We start from the raw sequence: 19,518 nt of genomic DNA on the forward strand, positions 1-19,518 counted from the left end.
ATTTTAACTCTGGATAATTTTCAAAGGAGAAAGGTTTACTTGGTCAAAAAATATTGTCTCTGTAAGATGGAATTTGAAGATAGGAATCAACTTTTTTAAAATTGTAATTTTAGCTAGAATGTATGGAGTCATCTCCTTATCTACTAGAATTTAGTTTGAGTTTAGCATAATAAAATTGATCAATATTTTTACAGCTAGAAATGTCTAAGGATGATGATATTGGTTTTGTTTAGAATATTTCTCTCCCTCATCTTTGGTGGGGTATCTAGAAGGAGAAGAACAATAATTTTTTTAGAAATAAGCAGACTCTTGATTGGGTTTTGGGTCAAAATATTATCAGAGCTATCAATGAGAACTTCAAATCTCAAAGAAAAATGTTTGATGAGACTCAAATAAGTAATCCTATGAATGCTAAAGGTACTAAAATAAAATAGGAGGATCAAAGATAGAATGTAAAGTGGAGATCTCCACCAATGGGATGGATTAAAGGTAATTTTGATGGTTTAGCTAAAGGGAATCTAGAAAAAGATGGATGTGGAGGTGTTTTGAGAGACTATTACAGTAGGGTTGTGGATGATATTGCAATACCTATAGGCACGTCTACTAGTCCTAAAGTTGAGGCAACAACTACTTTGTTCACTATGAGGATGGTAGTGGAATCTGGTTTTTAGAATCTATGGTTGGAAGGAGACTTCCTTAATATTAATAACATGTTGAATGATAAGAGTTTGATAAATTGGAATATTAAGGGAAGTATATTGGAAATATAAGACCTTATGAATAAATTTGATAATGTTTTTATTTCTCATATTTTCTAGGAGGGCAAAAAAGCTATTGACTGGACTGTGAATCAAGTGGTCTATAGGGAAACAAATTGAAGTTGGCAAGATGACCTAAGCAAGGAAGTGGGGTTGATGGAAATTGTTAATTATGATATGACATATGCTAGCAAAGGAAAGATCATGAAAGATTGAGGAATTTATTAGGGGAAGTGATAGGTTTATGGAAGATTTTCTAAGTATCCCAAGGTGTTACCTTTGTATAATTATGGATCATACTTAGCACACATGCAAGGTTAAAGATTTCTTGAAAATCAAATACAATTTACTTTTCTTTTTTGTTATCGTTTATTAGACTAGTTTTAGGTGCAGAGTCAAATATGAGATGGGAGGGGAACCAAGAAAGAAAGAGTCAAATAGTTGTAAAGAATGGAAGGTGAACTTAGATGTATGGGATATCCTATAGGCTTGGAAGGAGTCATGTCCTATTCTCTATGAGGGTTTAATCTTACTAATTGATAATTACTATACAAGCAAGGCTACTAAACCTTGTTTGACCATGGAGAAGAAGTAGAAAGTGACCAGTAATGAACCTCACTTAAAGAAAATTAAGCTTAAAAGTGAGGAAGTCACTAGTGATAGTAAGAGTACCAAAAAGGGTAACAAATGGGAGATTAAAAAGAAAAATGTGGAGGAAGTTATGAATTCTAAGAATTTTTTCAAGGATGATAATAAAACAAAAATGGGGGCCCTCAGCTCAAACCTAGAAGTTTATTCTAGGAGCACAAGAATTTTGATTAGAAAATATCATGTGGAGGGTAGTAAAGATAGGAAAATTGAGTCTAACATAGGGTCTGAAGCTTTAGGGGATGAAGAGGGGAAACAAAGTGTTCACCTTTCTCCTTCTAAAAGGAATTCTAGTGAGGAGTAAATGGACATAGACAATGAAAATAATAATGAGGGTAAAGTCCTTGTCATGAAAAAGCACAAATTGAGTAAGGAAAATAAAGAGGAGCTCAATGAGAAGAAGGACATAAACACCAAGATCCAAGTCAATATAAAAATAAAGATACTACTATAACATGGTGAATAAGGATGATGAAGGGTACAGGGATGAATCTCATGAAGTGAAGTTATCTTTCCTTCATACTATCAATCTTAAAGTGGAGGTGTCCCTTCAAGGTGACTCATGGCTCTATAATGAGATCATGATGCTCAAGAAAAAAGTTGGGGTAATTCAGAGAGAAATAGACCATGAACATACTATGAGAGCCCATCTAGAAAGACAAGTTGGAAAAATTCCTGAAAAAATTAAGCAGTATGAGATGGAGCTTTGTTAATTAATAAAGGATAGTGGGCAAAGAATGGAGCAAGTCACCTCCAACTTGTGTGCTGCAATAGGTAGTCTGGGCAAGAAAAGTAATGAGGAGATTATGTCTCCAGATATAGTTGGGGTGAGGAGTCTAGGAGGGCCAAGTAAGAAAATAAGGAAGAGTATGGGGAAAAAGACTAAAGCACCTAAGGTTTCTAGTTCTACCATGGTTGATATTATCTAAAGTACTACAGAAGTAGGCAAGGAGGTGGAGAAAATCATTAAAGAACTATTGTAGGTGTTGGTCATGGTTGCTGGTGTGCTAGTTGTTAGTCTGTGTGGTTTTACTGGTTCTATTTTTTTCTAGCTTTTGTTTGAACTTTAGGTTCTACGTCTTTGTAAAACCTAGGTGTTTTTACTTTAAAATTTCAGTTTCAAGTCCATGTAAAACCTGGTTTTTTGTGTTTTTTGATAAACTTTAGGTTTTAGGTCCTTGTAAAACCTTGTAGTGCTTAATGTTGATCTTTTTCTTTTATTAAAGGGTTTTGGATCCCTTAAAAACCTATTTTTACATTAATCTAAAACAAACAATAAAATAATAAATAATATTTATACATTTTTCTCAAGTACATATTACTCTCTACATTACTGTCCTTAAATCCAAAATTCTACAAGTGTTTATCCAGTCTTGCATACCAAGCTCTAGGTGCTTGCTTCAATTCGTTAAATGCTTTCCTTAGTCTATAAACCACATATTTATCATTAGTCAATGGAAAACCATCTAGTTGTTTATTTTAAATATCTTCATCAAGTTCTCCATTAAGAAAAATTGACTTGACATTCATATGTTGTACTTAAAATTCTTGTTAGATGCATAAGCCAAAAATATTCTTACTATTTCAAGTCTAGCAAAAGGGGAAAATGTTTCTTCAAAATCAATTACTTCTTGTTGTGAATAGCCTTTTCATACTAACCTTGCTTTTTTTCTTACCACTTCTCCTTGTTTATTCATCTTAATTTTGAATACCCATTCAGTGTCAATAGTTCTTGTCTTGAGGTCTAGGGACCGATTCTCATGTCTTTTTCTTTTCAATTTTATCAAGTTTTTCTTTCATAGCCTTTACCAAAATTCATCCTTACAAGATTCATATACAGTCTTATGTTCAACATGTGATATCAAACATATTTATTCACTTAGCTTATTCCTTATCATTACTCCCTTATTTGCACTTCTAATGATCTTCTTTATAGGGTGATTCCTTGCAATATATTTTGGTGCTCCTTACACTATTATAATTTCTACTCTAAGTTTTGATCTTGGATTTTTTGCTACAAATCATTTTGAGTTTCATAAAATGGTTCCTGATCAACACTCTAATTGATAGGACTTTGATTATTATCTTCATCTAAATTATAATCAAGTATCTGTTCCTAATTCTAAACTTCTCATCAACTTTCATATTGGTGATTTCAACAATAGTTCTAAATCTTTGATATATATATATATATATATATTCCTTGATTTAAAAAAATCCAAGAAAAATACCTTCATCACTTCTAGGATCAAACTTTCCAAAATCATCTTCTCTTTTGATACAATACTCACTTCCAAAGATTGTAAATTATTTCATAGTAGGTATATGTCCAAACCAAAGTTCAAAGGGTGTCTTATTATTACCTTGCATGATATGTACTATTTTCATTGTATATATTGTGATGTACATTACTTCTCCCCAAAAAGCATGTGACACATTATTCTCCAACATTATAGCTTTGGTTGCCTCACTAATTGATTTGTTCCTCCTTTTTTCTATCCCATTTTGTTGTGGTGACTTTGGAGATAAAGTTTGTCTCTCAATTTCATTATCCTCACATATGATGTTATATTCATTTGAAATGAACTCTCCTCCTCTATCTCACCTTAAGCACTTTATCTTCAATCTTGATTCATTCTCTACTCTACTTTTTGAATAACATTAATTTCTCAAAAGATTCACTTCTCTCTAAGAAATGATACTCACATCATCTTGGTAAAATTGTCAATGAAAATCATGAGATATCTTTCACCATAGAATTCTCTAGTCCTTGTAGGACCACTCAAATCTATGCACACAATCTCCAAATTTACTATAAATATCTTGCTTGGAAATAAACTCTTCTTCTATTTTTCCATCACACATTCCTTGCAAACCATGTTAAATGGTTTTACAATCTTAGATAAATATACTACTGCATTTTTTGTACTAATCTTCACAATGTTATCAAATTTAATATGACAAAATATCGTATGGTATAACCATTATCAACTTTTACAACCAAACATGTCATCTCAATAGAATTTAATTGAAAAAATTACCTCTACTCCATGTAGCTATATTAAATAATTTACCATCTTCGTCGTTGATTACACAAGTGTTCTCTATAAATTGTAACTAGTATCCTATTGTCACTTAGATTGGATCCTTGTGATGAAATGAACTTACAAAAATCTAGTGAAACATTGGATGATCATTGGCCTATGGGTATGCCATGTTAAGGATCAACCTCTGGTATAAAGGGTTGACTTCCCTTGAATAACCTACTAAAGCTTGACTAAACTTGGTAGGAAATGTCAAATTTCAGATTTCAACATGATCCATGGAGATGGAAAATTTCACCTACCAGCTGATTTGAGGGGAACTATGGATATGCTTCCATTTTGAAGAGATGATGCATTTGTGGGTTTTTAAACCTATTTATACTCTCTTCTTTGTTAATGTTCTAGCTAGCTTTTACATTCTATCTCCATGTGAATTCTTACTTTCTATCTCCTTGGAGAGATAGTATTGTTTGTAGCTCATGTCTTATTATGATGCAGTTTTGAACATTTTGGCTCCTTCTAAATAATATGCATCAGTGCTCCTCTTTGGTCTTATCTATCTTTTCCTTGTCTTTCACAAGTTTAACTTCTAAGTTATTGTGATCTTTATGGTCCTTTACTTAAAAGTTTTAAAAGGTTTTAAGGCATGTTAGAGTGGATTTTTCCTATTAATTAGTGTTACTTGTGTGCTATCAAGTTTAAATATTGTGAATCTAAGTTCATTTCTTCGAAAATTGATACCTTTTTATATTCTATGCATCAAAACTTAGTAAGGTCAATCTATGAAAGGCTATTGTATAGTTATTTTACTTGCAAGTTTCTCTTTCAAGCTACATTACCCTTTATGATATTGGTGAATTACCTTAAGTTTAAAGTTCATTTTATGATCTTTCTATCCCTTTTCCTACCAAGTTTAGTCAAGCTTTAGTAGGAGATTCAAGGGAATCCAACTCTTTATACTTGAGGTTGATCCTTAACATGGCATACCTACAGATCAAGGATCATCCCATGTTTCACTAGATTGTTGATAAAGGAAGGTTTCAAGGTTTCAAGGTTTCTAGAAAAGTAGTTCAAGTAACCTTGAAACCTTCCATGGCTAGAAATCATTCCTATGTCATATTTAATAAAGGCATCCCCTTGAATTTGCAGTAGCATGATGATATCCCTATAGCAACCCTTAAAAGTTTACTAATCTTCACTAGGGAGGATCAAACTACAACTATTGAACATCTAAGAGATGTTGAAACCCCTTGTGGCCCACATCACATTACCCAAGATAATCTAGTCATGAGACTATTAATAGTATCACTAAACCAAAGATCCCTTCAATGGTTTAGATGGTTACCAGTTAGTTCTATATCCACCTAGGATGAGTTAGGACCAACATTGACTAGTCAATTTGAAGATAAATGTAACCATCTCTCTCAAGTAGAGAATTTGAGTAATATCAAGAGGGCACATAATAAGCATATTATGGACTTTAATTTTAGATTCCAAAGGACCTAAAATAGAATTCCAATAGCAGTAATGCCTTCTAATCAACATGCATTCCTATATTACCTAAGAACCCTTAATAGAGACATTCTAGTCATGATTTAATATATGGGAGGGAATACTTTACCAGAAGGCTTTGATATTACTATAAGAGCTGAAAATATCCTCATTCAAGCTTGGAAGATATCCCCAAGCCCCCTATACCAATTTTTCCAGAATTAAAGCCTATTGGTAAAGCAATTCCAACCTTGGTAGCTATTCCACCTGCCCCAACACTCGCAATCTAGGTTGCTAGCATAGCCCCAAAGCATAAAATCAATCCCAAAAGATTATAGAGATCCAAAGGACCTTGAAAAATGATAGAAATTAGATGGTTAGCCTTAAAAAGTAGCACTTTCAACAACCCCATGAGAGCCAATTTGTTCCTAGTTGTCATGATGTTTTCCAAAATCATTCCCTACATGTTAATAACATAAGATTGAATGAACATTTAGTAAAGTTGTAAGAGAGTAGCACAAGTATAAGAGCTTGAGGCTCAAGAAGCTACTTATACCCTAGGTCAACCTACAATGCAATAGGTATCTAAGCCTAAGATTCTATATTTTTTGAGTCACAAACCTCCGGTAGATTTGGAACAACCTTTACTTGAGATGAAGATTGAGAATGATTAGAAAAGACAACCATTAGATTCTCAAACTATAGTTAAACTAAGGGACAAGGACATTGATGTATCATGGCATCACTCATGGACTATGTACCCTAGTTACCAGATGCAAAATCTTATCAAGGCTACTCCATGTGAGCCAATTCAAGATTCTAGAGTTGGAGAAGAGACCATTGTTGATTCAAAGCTAGTATAAGAGGTCCATGAGAAGAGCTATTTGAGACAAGAGGAATCAATTATGTCCTTTGAAATTCCTATGTATTTGGAGTGTACTGATGAACATACCTCATTGGATATAGGAGAGAATATTGAGCAAGAAGAAAGGGTCATGATTTTCTTTGATGAATTACGTTCTTTTTTTGAAAATGATGGGGTTCATGTTTTAGAAAGGGAAAACCAAGATCTTCTCATGTTGAATCAAAGATAACGGGAAGAGGGTTATGATTTAACTACTTTGGTCATTCAAGATAATACTCAAGAAGTATGCAAGACTCTTATTTTTGTCCAAATTGAAAATGATGATAATGAATCTATTTTTTTGGAATGATTTGGAAACATTAATTATGGAATTAGACACCCCTCCCATGTCATCAAAAGAGGTAAATCAATTTTAAGAAGTTGTTGTTGAGGAGATTGTTATGGACAAAATGTTCAATAGAATTTAATGCTTAAAAATTATATTATTTGTAATGATGAAAGTATAAGAAGACTAAAAAATTTTTCAAGCTTTGATTAGAAACATTAGGGACATGAAATAATTTCTACACCTCTTGATTCTCTTAAGTTAATATTCTAAATTAGCTTGATGAGATGGTTGATAGAATAAGTGATAGAGTTGAAAATCTAGAATTGTTCCCTACAAGGGGTGCCAATGAGATATTTTGCTAGGATGGACTTTAAGGAGGAAGATTTAGACATTGAAGAGCAATTATTACCTCTACATGCACCCAAACTTAGTAATGATTTTGACCAAATTAAAGAGGTATGTGATGATATATTATTTTCATGACATACCTTGAGTGAAAAATGAATATTTTAGTGCTATGGTATATCATTTTAGTTTAATTGAGGCATAAAATCTACCCTAGGTTGGTCAAAAAAGAAAGATGTTTCAATCAATTAGTGAATGGGTGCATTTGAGGATTTTTTATGATTGATTAGCTTAGGGTAGGGTAGAGTTTTTTCAATTTTTTCTCCCCTTGGTGTTGGAGCACAGTTTCATCTTAGTAGTGTTTTTAGTTTGGTTAGTGTGTTTCAGTTTTGGGTTGTTGTTGTTATTCTTTTTGAATGAGACTCTATGCCTAATAGACAAGCTAATGCAACTAGTCAGATGATGCTAAAAAGGAAAGCACACGATAGAAGCCACCAAAAATGTTATAATTTTTCATATAATTCAAATTGATGAAACTTAGTAGTCTAATTACTAGGTGAATTTTCCTCTACAATAACCTAGTTTGTCATTATTATGTGATCTTATTATATTTGTGGTCATTTGCATAATAATGGAAAAATCAAGTACATCTACATGAAAATAAAGAAGTTGAAATAAAGGTACAAGGAAAGAAAGCACAATACTCTATATGTGCAACTCTGCATATTGAGTAAAATGTCAAAGGTATACAAAGAAAAGGTGCATGTGATGATGATCAATGATAAATATAGACTCACATAGGTCGTGAGCATAGCCAACACACAAAGAATACTAAAATAAAAATACATACATAAACAATGAAAGAAAAAATACAAGGTATCATACATTGCCTGAGTTAAATATGTAGATTGTTGATCACTAGCTCTAGTTTCCTTCTAGTACCTCATTTAGATTAGAACTTGAAAAGGTTACAAGAAGAGAGTGATGGGGATTAGATGTAGAAATATCTAAGAAAATCTTGATATCTTGTAAATATCATGCATAGATATGCTCAAGGAAATGCTTAGATGAATATGCTCAAGGCATGCACAAGAAACCCCAAAAGATGATGTAGAAGGAGAGAGACCTATATTTTATCTTATTTTTTATTCTATGTGTAGGTACATCAAGTTAAATGGAATATAAATTGTAGATCTAGCATAGAGAAAAAAATGTAGAGGCAATAGGAAAGAGATTGTTCCTGTAGCAAAAAGCATGAATGCAGAATGCATGCCTATTATTTGAAACTTTAGGAAGATAGAGGCCTACATGCAATAAAGATAATGTAACTATTGATCACTATTTTTCCCATTAGTGTCCCAATACTTAGTCATTTTCAAGTCATTTATTAGGCAAGATTACAAGGTCATCACTATGACCAATTTATCTAACAACGACTAAGCATACAACACTTATACCAAGTGAGATAGTGATTGTTAAGCATTTAGTAGAGACTGACCTGATATGCAAGCCAAGGAATATAGTATGAGCCAAGAAATATAATGGAGACTAAGCATATTTAAATGTTATTAAGAGTCAAGAAAATAAACATATAGAAGCTGAGTAACAACATGAAGGTTTATGCATGACTGTGCCATCAAAACATTCAAGTGCCAATTAATTTAGTTTTGATATATGAGTTTTTAATGGCACAAACTCATATATAAACCATTTTGGTTGATATTTCTATGAAATTTAATATTTTTAGAGCCATAATAGATATTGATTAGACATCATTATAGAAGGTAATGATCCCTAGGCATACAATTCAACTAATTAGAAAAAGGGATGTAAATAACAAAAGATGATGAAGTTTAAGCCATCAATCAAGATCTAGAAACTTCACATGATGTTTATTTAAGAATAACAAAATGTCATGCCCAAAATATGAGGCAAAAAAAAACACACATAAATTTTTTTTGCCTCATATTTTGAGAATGAAATTTTGGTATTAGAGCATGTGTTTCAACACTAGGAACCTAAAACCATTATGCTTCAACTTAATCTAAACTTTAAATTTTGTAGGATGCCTCCCATTACATAAAGCAACTGATGAGGCAGAGGTCATAGGGCAAGAGGTGGTGGAGCAGAATAGGAGGATGGACCACCACCTCCACCCTCAAACCCAAATAAGGACATCTTGGATGCCCTCTAGACACTAATTGGAGTAGTCCAATAGAGGCTACCACCCATAGTACAACCAAGGTAGTAGATTTTCAGAGAGGAAGCATAGGTGTAAGGAAACTCAGGTGCAGAAACAGCTTCCTACACTAATCTCTTAAGAGAAGTATGGTGCAAATCCTATTAAAATCTTTTGCACTTATAGATTCAATATCATGTAAACAATAATATTTCAGCCAAGCAAGCATAAAGAAAATAGACAGAGAAAGAAACACATAACACAATGATTTGCCAGTGGGAAAAAACCTTTTGGTAAAACAACCCCACCCCTCCAGAACCTGCACAATGAATTATCTTCAACAAAAGGTTACAATACACTTGTAGTGCAAGCTCAACAGCTCTTACGTGTCATAGGAATCCATCATAACTATTTTAGTCATGACCTCCTTATACACAATTCAAGATGTCGACACATCAACATTATTTGTAAGAAATACATTTTACAAAACAAATAATAAGAATAGGAATTATACAAGGTTGAGACACCTTATTCCTAACATTCTCCCACTTGTCGAACACCTTGTAAGAGCAATAGGAACATAATAGGAACTAACTGCTATAGGTTGAAAGGCCCATAGACTCCAAACACCATCTGAACTTCTTAGTGCCCACTAGTTTTGTTAATGCATCTGCAACATTCTTCACAATATCTACCTTTTCCAAATTTACCTTTGCATCTTCCACCATATCTCTCACAAAGTGATACTGCACATCAATGTGCTTCGTTCTAGCATGGAAAGTTGGATTCTTTGCAAGGCAAATAACACTCTAACTATCACACAAATAGTAATCTATTCTGCATCAACACCAACATCAAAACACAATCTCTTAAGCCAAATGGCTTCCTTACAAGCATGAGTAGTAGCCATGTACTTAGCTTCTATAGTATAAAAAGAAACCATAGGTTGTTGCTTGCTCATCCAACTGATGGCACCACCAAACATAGTGAACACATAAGCACTGGAGGATCTCCTGTGGTCAATATCACCTGCCCAATCTAAATCCACCATGAATATAAACTGAATGCAAAGATCTAGAAGAGTTATGATGATAACATATGGAGTAATCTGATGTACCCCTCAAATATTTGAATACTCATTTAACTGCATCCCAATGTATCTATCTAGTATTAGCCATAAATCAACTCAGGACTCCCACTACTTAGGCAATGTCTAGTCTAGTACATACCATAGCATACATAAGACTGCCAACTGTACTAGCATAAGGTACTCTACTCATGTCTTCCACCTCACTAGGAGATTTTGGACAATCATCTACATATAACTTTGTTCCCACAGGAATAGGAACACATAGTGGTCTACAATCTGCCATGTTGAACCTGTCCAACACAGATTTCACATACTTACTCTGATTCAACCAAAGTTTTCTATTAGACCTGTCTCTACTGATTTTCATACCCAAGATGTACCTAGCTACCCCAAGATCTTTCATCTCAAACCGTGCTGACAACTAAGATTTAAAATCAGAAATCATACCCTTACCCTTCCCAAACAGTAACATATCATCAACATATAATGCAACAATAAGAAGGTGATCATTTTTAATTCTGAAATAAACACAATGATCTGATTTTGATCTTACAAATCTAATTGATAGCACAAAGGCATCAAACTTAAGGTACCACATCCTAGGAGATTGCTTCAAACCATATAGACATTTCTTTAATCTACAAACTAAGGATTCTTTACCTTTAACAATATAGTGCTCAGGCTATGACATATAAATCTCTTCCTCCAAATCACCATGAAGGAAAGTTGTCTTCACATCCATCTGTTATATCTCTAAATCATATGATGTAGCAAGAGATAACAGAAATCTAATGGATGTTAACTTTGCAACAGGAGAGAATATTTCACCACAATCTATTCCCTCTACCTATGAATACCCCTTTGCAACCAATCTAGCATTGTACCTTTCAACACTGCCATCTACAAAAAATTTCTTCTTGAACACCCATTTACAACCAACAAATTTTCTCCCTTTAGGAAAAGGTACAAGGTCCCATGTTTTGTTTTTCTCTAATGAAGCCATCTCATCATCCATAGCCTCAATCTAGGAACCTGCATCTTCCATGCCCAAAGCTTCTTTCACAGATCTAGGCTCATCAGTGTTAGTAAACAAAGAAAAAGCACAACTGGAATCTAACATAGAATAACCAAACCTTTTTGGTTGCTTTCTTTCTCTCATGAATCTCCTCAAGGGTTGAGGTTGAGGTTGTTCATCCTCTTCTTCTAAACTATCAGAGCTGCAAGAGCTTTCCTCATCATTAGACACAACATGGTCTCTCTATTTAGTCTTCTTAGGGGTTGGAGACAACTGAACAACATCTTTTTCCTTTTCTTTTTCATCTGGTTGCAATACAATAGGAGAAGATGTTAGCTCTCTAAAAATAACATTTCTACTATACAACACCTTACTAGTCACAGGATCCCAAAGCTTGTATCCTTTCACACCAGCATTGTAGCCAATGAAAATACATTTAACAACTTTGTTTTCCAACTTAGATCTTTTCTCCATTGGAACATGTGCATAAGCTTCACAACCAAAAACACGAAGATGTCTAATTGAAGGCTTCTTACCAAACCACACCTCCATGGGTGTCTTACCAACAAGGGCTGATGTAGGAGATCTGTTAACCAAATAGCAAGCAATGGCCACAAGTTCGGCCCAAAACCTTTGTTCTAAACCAGATCCACAAAGCATACTCCTAGCCTTCTCCTATAGTGTCATGTTCATTCTCTCTGCAACTCCATTTTGCTGTGGGGTATACAAAGTTGTCTTATGCCTCTCGATACCTTGTTCTTTACATAACTGTTCAAACTTTGCTGAGCAAAACTCACCACCATTGTCAATTCTCACACACTTAATCTTCTTACTAGTCTGATTCTCTACAAGGGCTTTAAATTCCTTGAATTTCCTAAAGACTTGTGTCTTACTTTTAAGGAAATAAATCCATGTCCTTCTACTGTAATCATCTATGAAAGATACAAAAAATATAGACTTGGAGATTGAAGCAACTTTTATAGGACCAAATACATCAGAATGAATAAGATCCAAAACATCAGAAGATTTGTGAGAACTAGAGTAAAACTGAACACGATTTTGTTTACCATATACATAGTGTTCACATAAGTCAAACTTGAGATTGCAATCATTTAACCCCTCAACGAGATTTTTATTTTTCAGGGTTCTGAGACCCCTCTCACCAATGTGGCCAAATCTCATATGCCACAACATTGTCTTTTTTGCAGGACTCTTTCCTTCCAAAGTGTTTGCACCCTTAGGTACACTTGTTGCACTACCATCAAAACCACTAACCGCAGTCTTCTTTACTACTTGTTCAAATGTTGGGGATGAAGTGATAGTTGCTCTCTTCTTTGAAACAGAAGAACTATTACACTAAGAAATGTATGCATCAAGCTAAAACAAAGTACCTCTCCTAGTACCCTTAGCAAGCACCATAGCTCCTCTCATCATCTTACACCCATCTTTAGAAAAAACAACTTGCACACCTACATCATTCAACATACTTACAGATAATAGGTTTCCTGCCAAACCTGGAATGTGCATAACTCTGTTGATTCCCTTTACTCATCCATCAAAAAAGTTGATAGTGAGCCTTCTGCGTCCAACTATCTTTAGGTGAGAATCATCACCCAAGTACACCTTTCCACCATCAAACTCTTCATATCTTGAGAACCAGTTTCGATGAGAGGTCATGTGAAAAGATGCACCTAAGTCAACCAACCACACATCATTAGATGCATGGGCTATCAAAGCTACGATGAATGCATCGCCATCTTCTTGAGATTTTTCAGAACTAGAATTTGAGGCTTTCTTCTTCTTCTTAGGCTCTTTATAGTCTTTACAGAAGTGCCCAGTCTTATCATAGTTACAACATTTTTCCTTGGATTTATTGGAAGTCTTTGACTTCCCAAGAGATTTGGATCTACCCTTATTGTCAGACTTATTGTCATTTTTCTTCCCTCTTTCTGTGGATCTCCCACAAATAGCAAGGGCTTCTTTTTCTAAAATAGAAGCCTTTCTTCGCATCTCCTTTGATGGCAGTGAAGACACCACATCATCCATTTTTAAGGTGACTAATGTGCTTTTGAGAGCCATCACAAGATCATCCCATGAATCTAGTAAAGAACACAAAAGTGTGTAGCAATGATCCTCCTCCTCTAACTTGACACCAGCTGATGTCAACTATGCAGCCAACAGATTAAATGCATTTAAATGATCCATTAAGGATCCACCTTCCTCCATTTGTAGAGAATACAACTTCTTCCTCAAGAACAACTTGTTCACCAAAGATTTGGCCTGATACACGGCCCCAAGTCTCTCCCACAAACTATATGTGGTTTTCTCATCTAGAACATTCAGAAGGACTGCATCGGTTAAATAGTCTTATGAGACCCTTAGCTTTATGGTCTTTGATATCCCAATCTGCTTGAGCTATAGTTGCTAGTCTTGTAGCACTTGTAGTTGCTTCTCATAGGTCACGATCTTCAAACATGTCTTCCATCTTGAGTTTCCACAACTCGAAATTAGTGCCATTAAATTTCTCCACCTCCATTCTTTCATATGATGAACTTGCCATCTCAATCTACAAATAAGATTCATGATGCTCTGCACAAGACTCCCACTCAACTTGAGATTAGCTCAAAAAACCCTACCCAACAACTAGGATCAAAAGTTGATCAAGCTCTAATACCACTTGGAAGGAAACTCAGGTGCAGAAATAGCTTCCTACACTAATCTCTTAAGAGAAGTATGGTGCAAATCCTATTAAAATCTTTTGCACTTATAGATTCAATATCATGTAAACAACAATATTTCAGGCAAGCAAGCATAAGGAAAATAGATAGAGAAAGAAACACATAACACAATGATTTGCCGGTGGGGAAAAACCTTTTGGTAAAACAAGCTCACCCCTCCAAAACCTGCACGATGTATTATCTTCAACAAAAGGTTACAATACACTTGCAGTGCAAGCTCAACAGTAACAACAAAAGACTCCAATAGCAACTCACAGTACCAACAATACACTCTCACGCATCGCATCTCTTTGCAACCCTAAAAAATGCTTATAACATGTGCTTCACTTTAGGGCTACTCCCAAAGGTAAACCATATTAGGGTTTAAGGTTTAGGGTTTAGGGTCATTGATAAAATACCATACATATATACATACATATATATACATATATATATATATATTATATGTATGTATGTATATATGTATGTATGTATATATATATATATGTATATACATATATATATATATGTATATATATATATATATACACATATACATATATACATATACACACACACACACACACACATATATATATATACATACACACACACACACACACACACACACACATATATATAACCCTCTTGGTTAATTAAGTAAATTGGACAATCCAACACTCAAGGAAAAAATAAATTAGTATTCCCCTTAAACATGAAAATATAATTGGCATTCAAAATCTACACTTGAAAAAAATGGTCTTGAGAAAAAAATTCAACCTCCCTAGAGAAAAAAGCTCTTTGGATTTTGCATGAGGAAAAAATTAAATCCCTTTTGTGGTAACACAGAATATTATATTTATATTCTCTTTAAAAAAGCCTTTTCTTAAATAAATTAATATCATGAAAATTAAATTTTAAAAAAAATAATAAATACATAATAAATATCCTATCAATAATTTTTTTGAAATAACTACCCTTTCTCCCTACAAATCCCATCTACCCACCCCACTAGTCATCTTACCATCTTCCTAGGCATCAATATTGGGAAGTTTGGAAGGAGGGGGGATGGAATAAAGTTTTTAATTAAAAGTCAAATGCATTAAACTCTCAAACCTTTCCTTTTTTTTCTTACAACCTCTTGCAACATATCAGCCCCACCTTTTTGGGCAAGTGCTTGACATCGTGGGGGGGGGGGGGGGCATTTTGGGGCCTTGTGCCCACATGGCAGAACTTGGATGTGAGGAGAAGGGAAGTAGAAAGTTAGTGAAGGGAGGTGGTTAGGATGGGTAGGGGTAGGGAGTTGTAGGGGGTAGTTAGGTGGTAAGTGGTAGGTTAGTTGGAATTATAAATTAGTTAGTTTTATTTTAGTAAATTAAATAACATGTTTTTTAAATATTAGTAAATTTAAATTTAAATGATTAATGTTAGTTAATCTTTCTTCTTAATGTTGTTAGTTAGTGTTAAATTTAATTTATAAATTTTAATTAGTTTTAGTTTGAGTTAAATAATTTATTCAGTATGTTAGTTTTATTAAATGTTTATTATGTTGTTATGTTATGTTAGTTATTTAATTTAATTCTTTTTAAAATAATTTAGAATTATTATGTTAGTAATAAAGTAGGATTTTTTTTAAATTTAAAGTTAGATTATGATTAGTGTGTGTTAGTTTTTCTTTTTTAAATAATAAAGTTTTAGTTAGTAGTTAATGGTAAGTTAGAAAGTGTAGAATATTAATTAGTTTTAATTTAAATGTTTCAATTTGAATTAGTATAAATTAGATAATGTTAAAGTGTTAGTTAGTAAATATGGTTAGAGGGGGTGTGATGGTTAGGAGAACCCATATCTATCTTACAATGTACCTATACTAACTAGTGAACCAAACAACATATCAAACTTAGTGGATTCAATTAAATCTTTAAGAAAAAAAATATTATGTGTGTTTTTTTTTTGTCCCATAATTTGGGCATGATAGGAGGATTATAACTCTAGACTCAAGAACAGTAACAATGCATAAGGGGTATGCACATGTGAAGGAGTCAAGTAAAGTTTTAGAGGTAGATATAGTAGAGAGAAATCAGAGTAGTTAAGGACTAAACATATTTATCAGATTAGGAGAATCAGATCATAGATAAAGGAAAGAGATCCAAGATCATCTTGTAGAGTAAACTAAGGGTCAGGTACTAAATTAATTATTTTGTAATTGAGATAGGGTTAATCTCTTAATAGAGTGGTCCTAATATGCCTATGTAAATATCCTAACAGATTCCTTACTTTATTGTGAGTGTAAAATCCTTTAACAAGGTGAGACCTAATAGTTTCTTAATATTTTTTTAATAGGGTGGACCCCTTACAGGGTATATTATATCTTATGATCAAACATTGTAACCTTAACTAGTTAACTTTATTGTTACAATAGTGAATATTTGTGGGTTTCATCTCCACCCTAGTTTTACCTCCATCTTGAAGTGTTTCTAGATAACCAAATCATTGTGTTATGTATTGGACTTTTATGCATGTGATGTATTGCATTTATGTTTCAACATTATAGTTTTATTGATAGATCTGTGAAATATTTTGTATATGAATTAAAGAAATTGTTTTTATGATAAAATTTTAAGATCTTGATTCACTTCCCTCTTAGTATCTTGTTTCCCTTATACTTATTCCAACAATTTATATTAGAGCTAGTTCTCTTATCAAGAAGCCTAACAACTTGAGAGGATAAGATCATGGAGATGGAAGTGTATAAGTTGGGCAAGGTTATTGAGAATTAAATGATTGAAATCAACATTAGGTTGCAACAATTAGAAACAACAATAGAAGAGTTAAGGAAATCCTTAAAGAGAAGAAGAGAGATGGATATACAACTTTATGGCAATCAATACATAGAAGTTGATATAGAAGGATTGCTGGACAATGGAAAGGCTAGTAACACAGATGAAGCAATGACAAAATTCATAGAAAAGAATAGTTCCCTAGTGAAGGAAGTAAAATATCTCAAGATGAAATAAGAAATTCAATAAGTTACACTTTGTTAAGCTATTGAAAAAAGGAAGAAAGGAATGGAAGATAAGATCATGGATGAAGAAGAAAAAAGGAAGAGAGCTAGTAGACTTGAAAAAACATCAGTTAAAGTTCAAAAGCTTACAAACAATCATCTTGATATGATAAATGAAAAGGTAATTGCAAATCAAGAAGCAAATAGAAAGAATGTAGAGATTAAAAATCTAAAGTTATAGAATGAGAAATTGAAATATGAGTTAAGGCATAAAAAGGAACTCATGGAGAGGATGAAGAAATTGAGCATTTTGAAGATATGATGAAGTCACCCAAAGCAAAAGACACCTCTAGACTTGGATACAAGAAATATACAACTACAAAAGAAGGAGAATCACCCAAAAGTGGAGAACAAAGGAATGCAAAATCAAAAAGAAAACCTACATGTTATCACTATCAAAAAATTGGACACACAACCAACATTTGCAGAAGAAAAAATGATTAAAAAAATCACTAAACCTAAGCCAACTAATAATTATCTAAATTGCAAGAAAACATGGCATCAAACACATGAATGTAGATCAAAGAATACTGAATCAACTAGAAAGGTGTCTAGATTCCAAGGTCATTGCTACAACTATAAAAAAATATGGCCATAAAGCTTATGAGTGTAGATTTAAGGAGAAGTCACAATACTCACTTGAGAAACAAACTCATACAACAAAGAAATAAAACTCCTAAAATTGAGATTATAACACATGGTATAATTGTTACTATTGTGGAGAGTATTGACACACTCCAAATAATTGCATCAACACACACTTTAGAGGAAATTACGAGAAATGGCTAAATAGAGAGATAGTATGCTTTAGTTGTCTCAAAATTGGACACATCAATAAGAACTACAAAACTAGAACACTAGCACTAGCACCAAGAAATTGAAAAGACAAACTAGAAGGAAAGAAGGTATGGATAGAGATAGTAAGAGCTAGAAGCAATAGAGTAGAAGAAAATATGATCACCCAATCTAATGGAGCAAGTGATCACACCACATCTAACTAAAGAAAGAAGGTATGTAGGAATTGTATGCTCAAAGCTATATTGTACATTAGTTCCTAGCATAGAAGTAATGCAAAGCCATATCTGCATAAATTAATATGTATTCAGAACTATTAAAATTAAGAAATTAGTAAGTACTAAGAATTAGTGGTATAGTCTATATTGACCAAGCCTTACGATATAGATCAAGCAATCAAAAAATTTTGCTTACTAGTCGAGTGAAATGGTTATGACTGAGTGGATAACCTCAATAGAACTAAAATGTAGACTGAGTTAGCTTTCATACACTATCTCAGGATGAAGACATTAATTGTATACCTACAATGAAAAATAAAGGTATTTATCAAATTTGGACATTTATTTTTGCTCACCGAGAGATCAAAGAGCTCACAAGAAGATTTAAAGGTAGTAGAAGTGAGTTTAGTGACCAAAGCAAAGAATCTCAACAATTTATCAAAAAATTTGTGAAGTAAAGTGAGTATTACTCTCATTACTGAGTAAGGTATTTAGTGAAGATATTATGTGAAAAGATTTAATTAAAAACCTAGTTTAAAATGGTGTCTAGTAGTGAAATGGTAAAGGATAGAAGTGCACAAATCATTAGGAATGATCAAGAACCTCCACCCAATTTTACAAATTTAGTTAACATGAGACCCCTATTAATGACATTGGAGCATTGTCATCAATTCCACCCAAAGTCTTGACTATTCAAGATATTATATCATGCTATAGATGTAAGATTGGTGAGATTGTAGATTTTAAAGTAAGAGCAACATATGACAAGCTATGTGTCAATGCAATCTTGAAAGATGAATTCAAGATCATTTTTGACAAAGGCCTTACCCATGCATTAGGTTTTCCTAAAGTTTTCAAGATTGAATGGATCAAGATTGTGCTTAGCTAAGTGCATAACATGAAAATATGGTTGGAAGGGGGACCAATAAAGATAAAAAAGGAAATCATTTAAAGGGAAACTGGG

This window comes from Cupressus sempervirens, chromosome 8 (assembly GCF_028749045.1).
Source record: "Cupressus sempervirens isolate cs-2001-9-10 chromosome 8, ASM2874904v1, whole genome shotgun sequence".
NCBI lineage: Eukaryota > Viridiplantae > Streptophyta > Pinopsida > Cupressales > Cupressaceae > Cupressus > Cupressus sempervirens.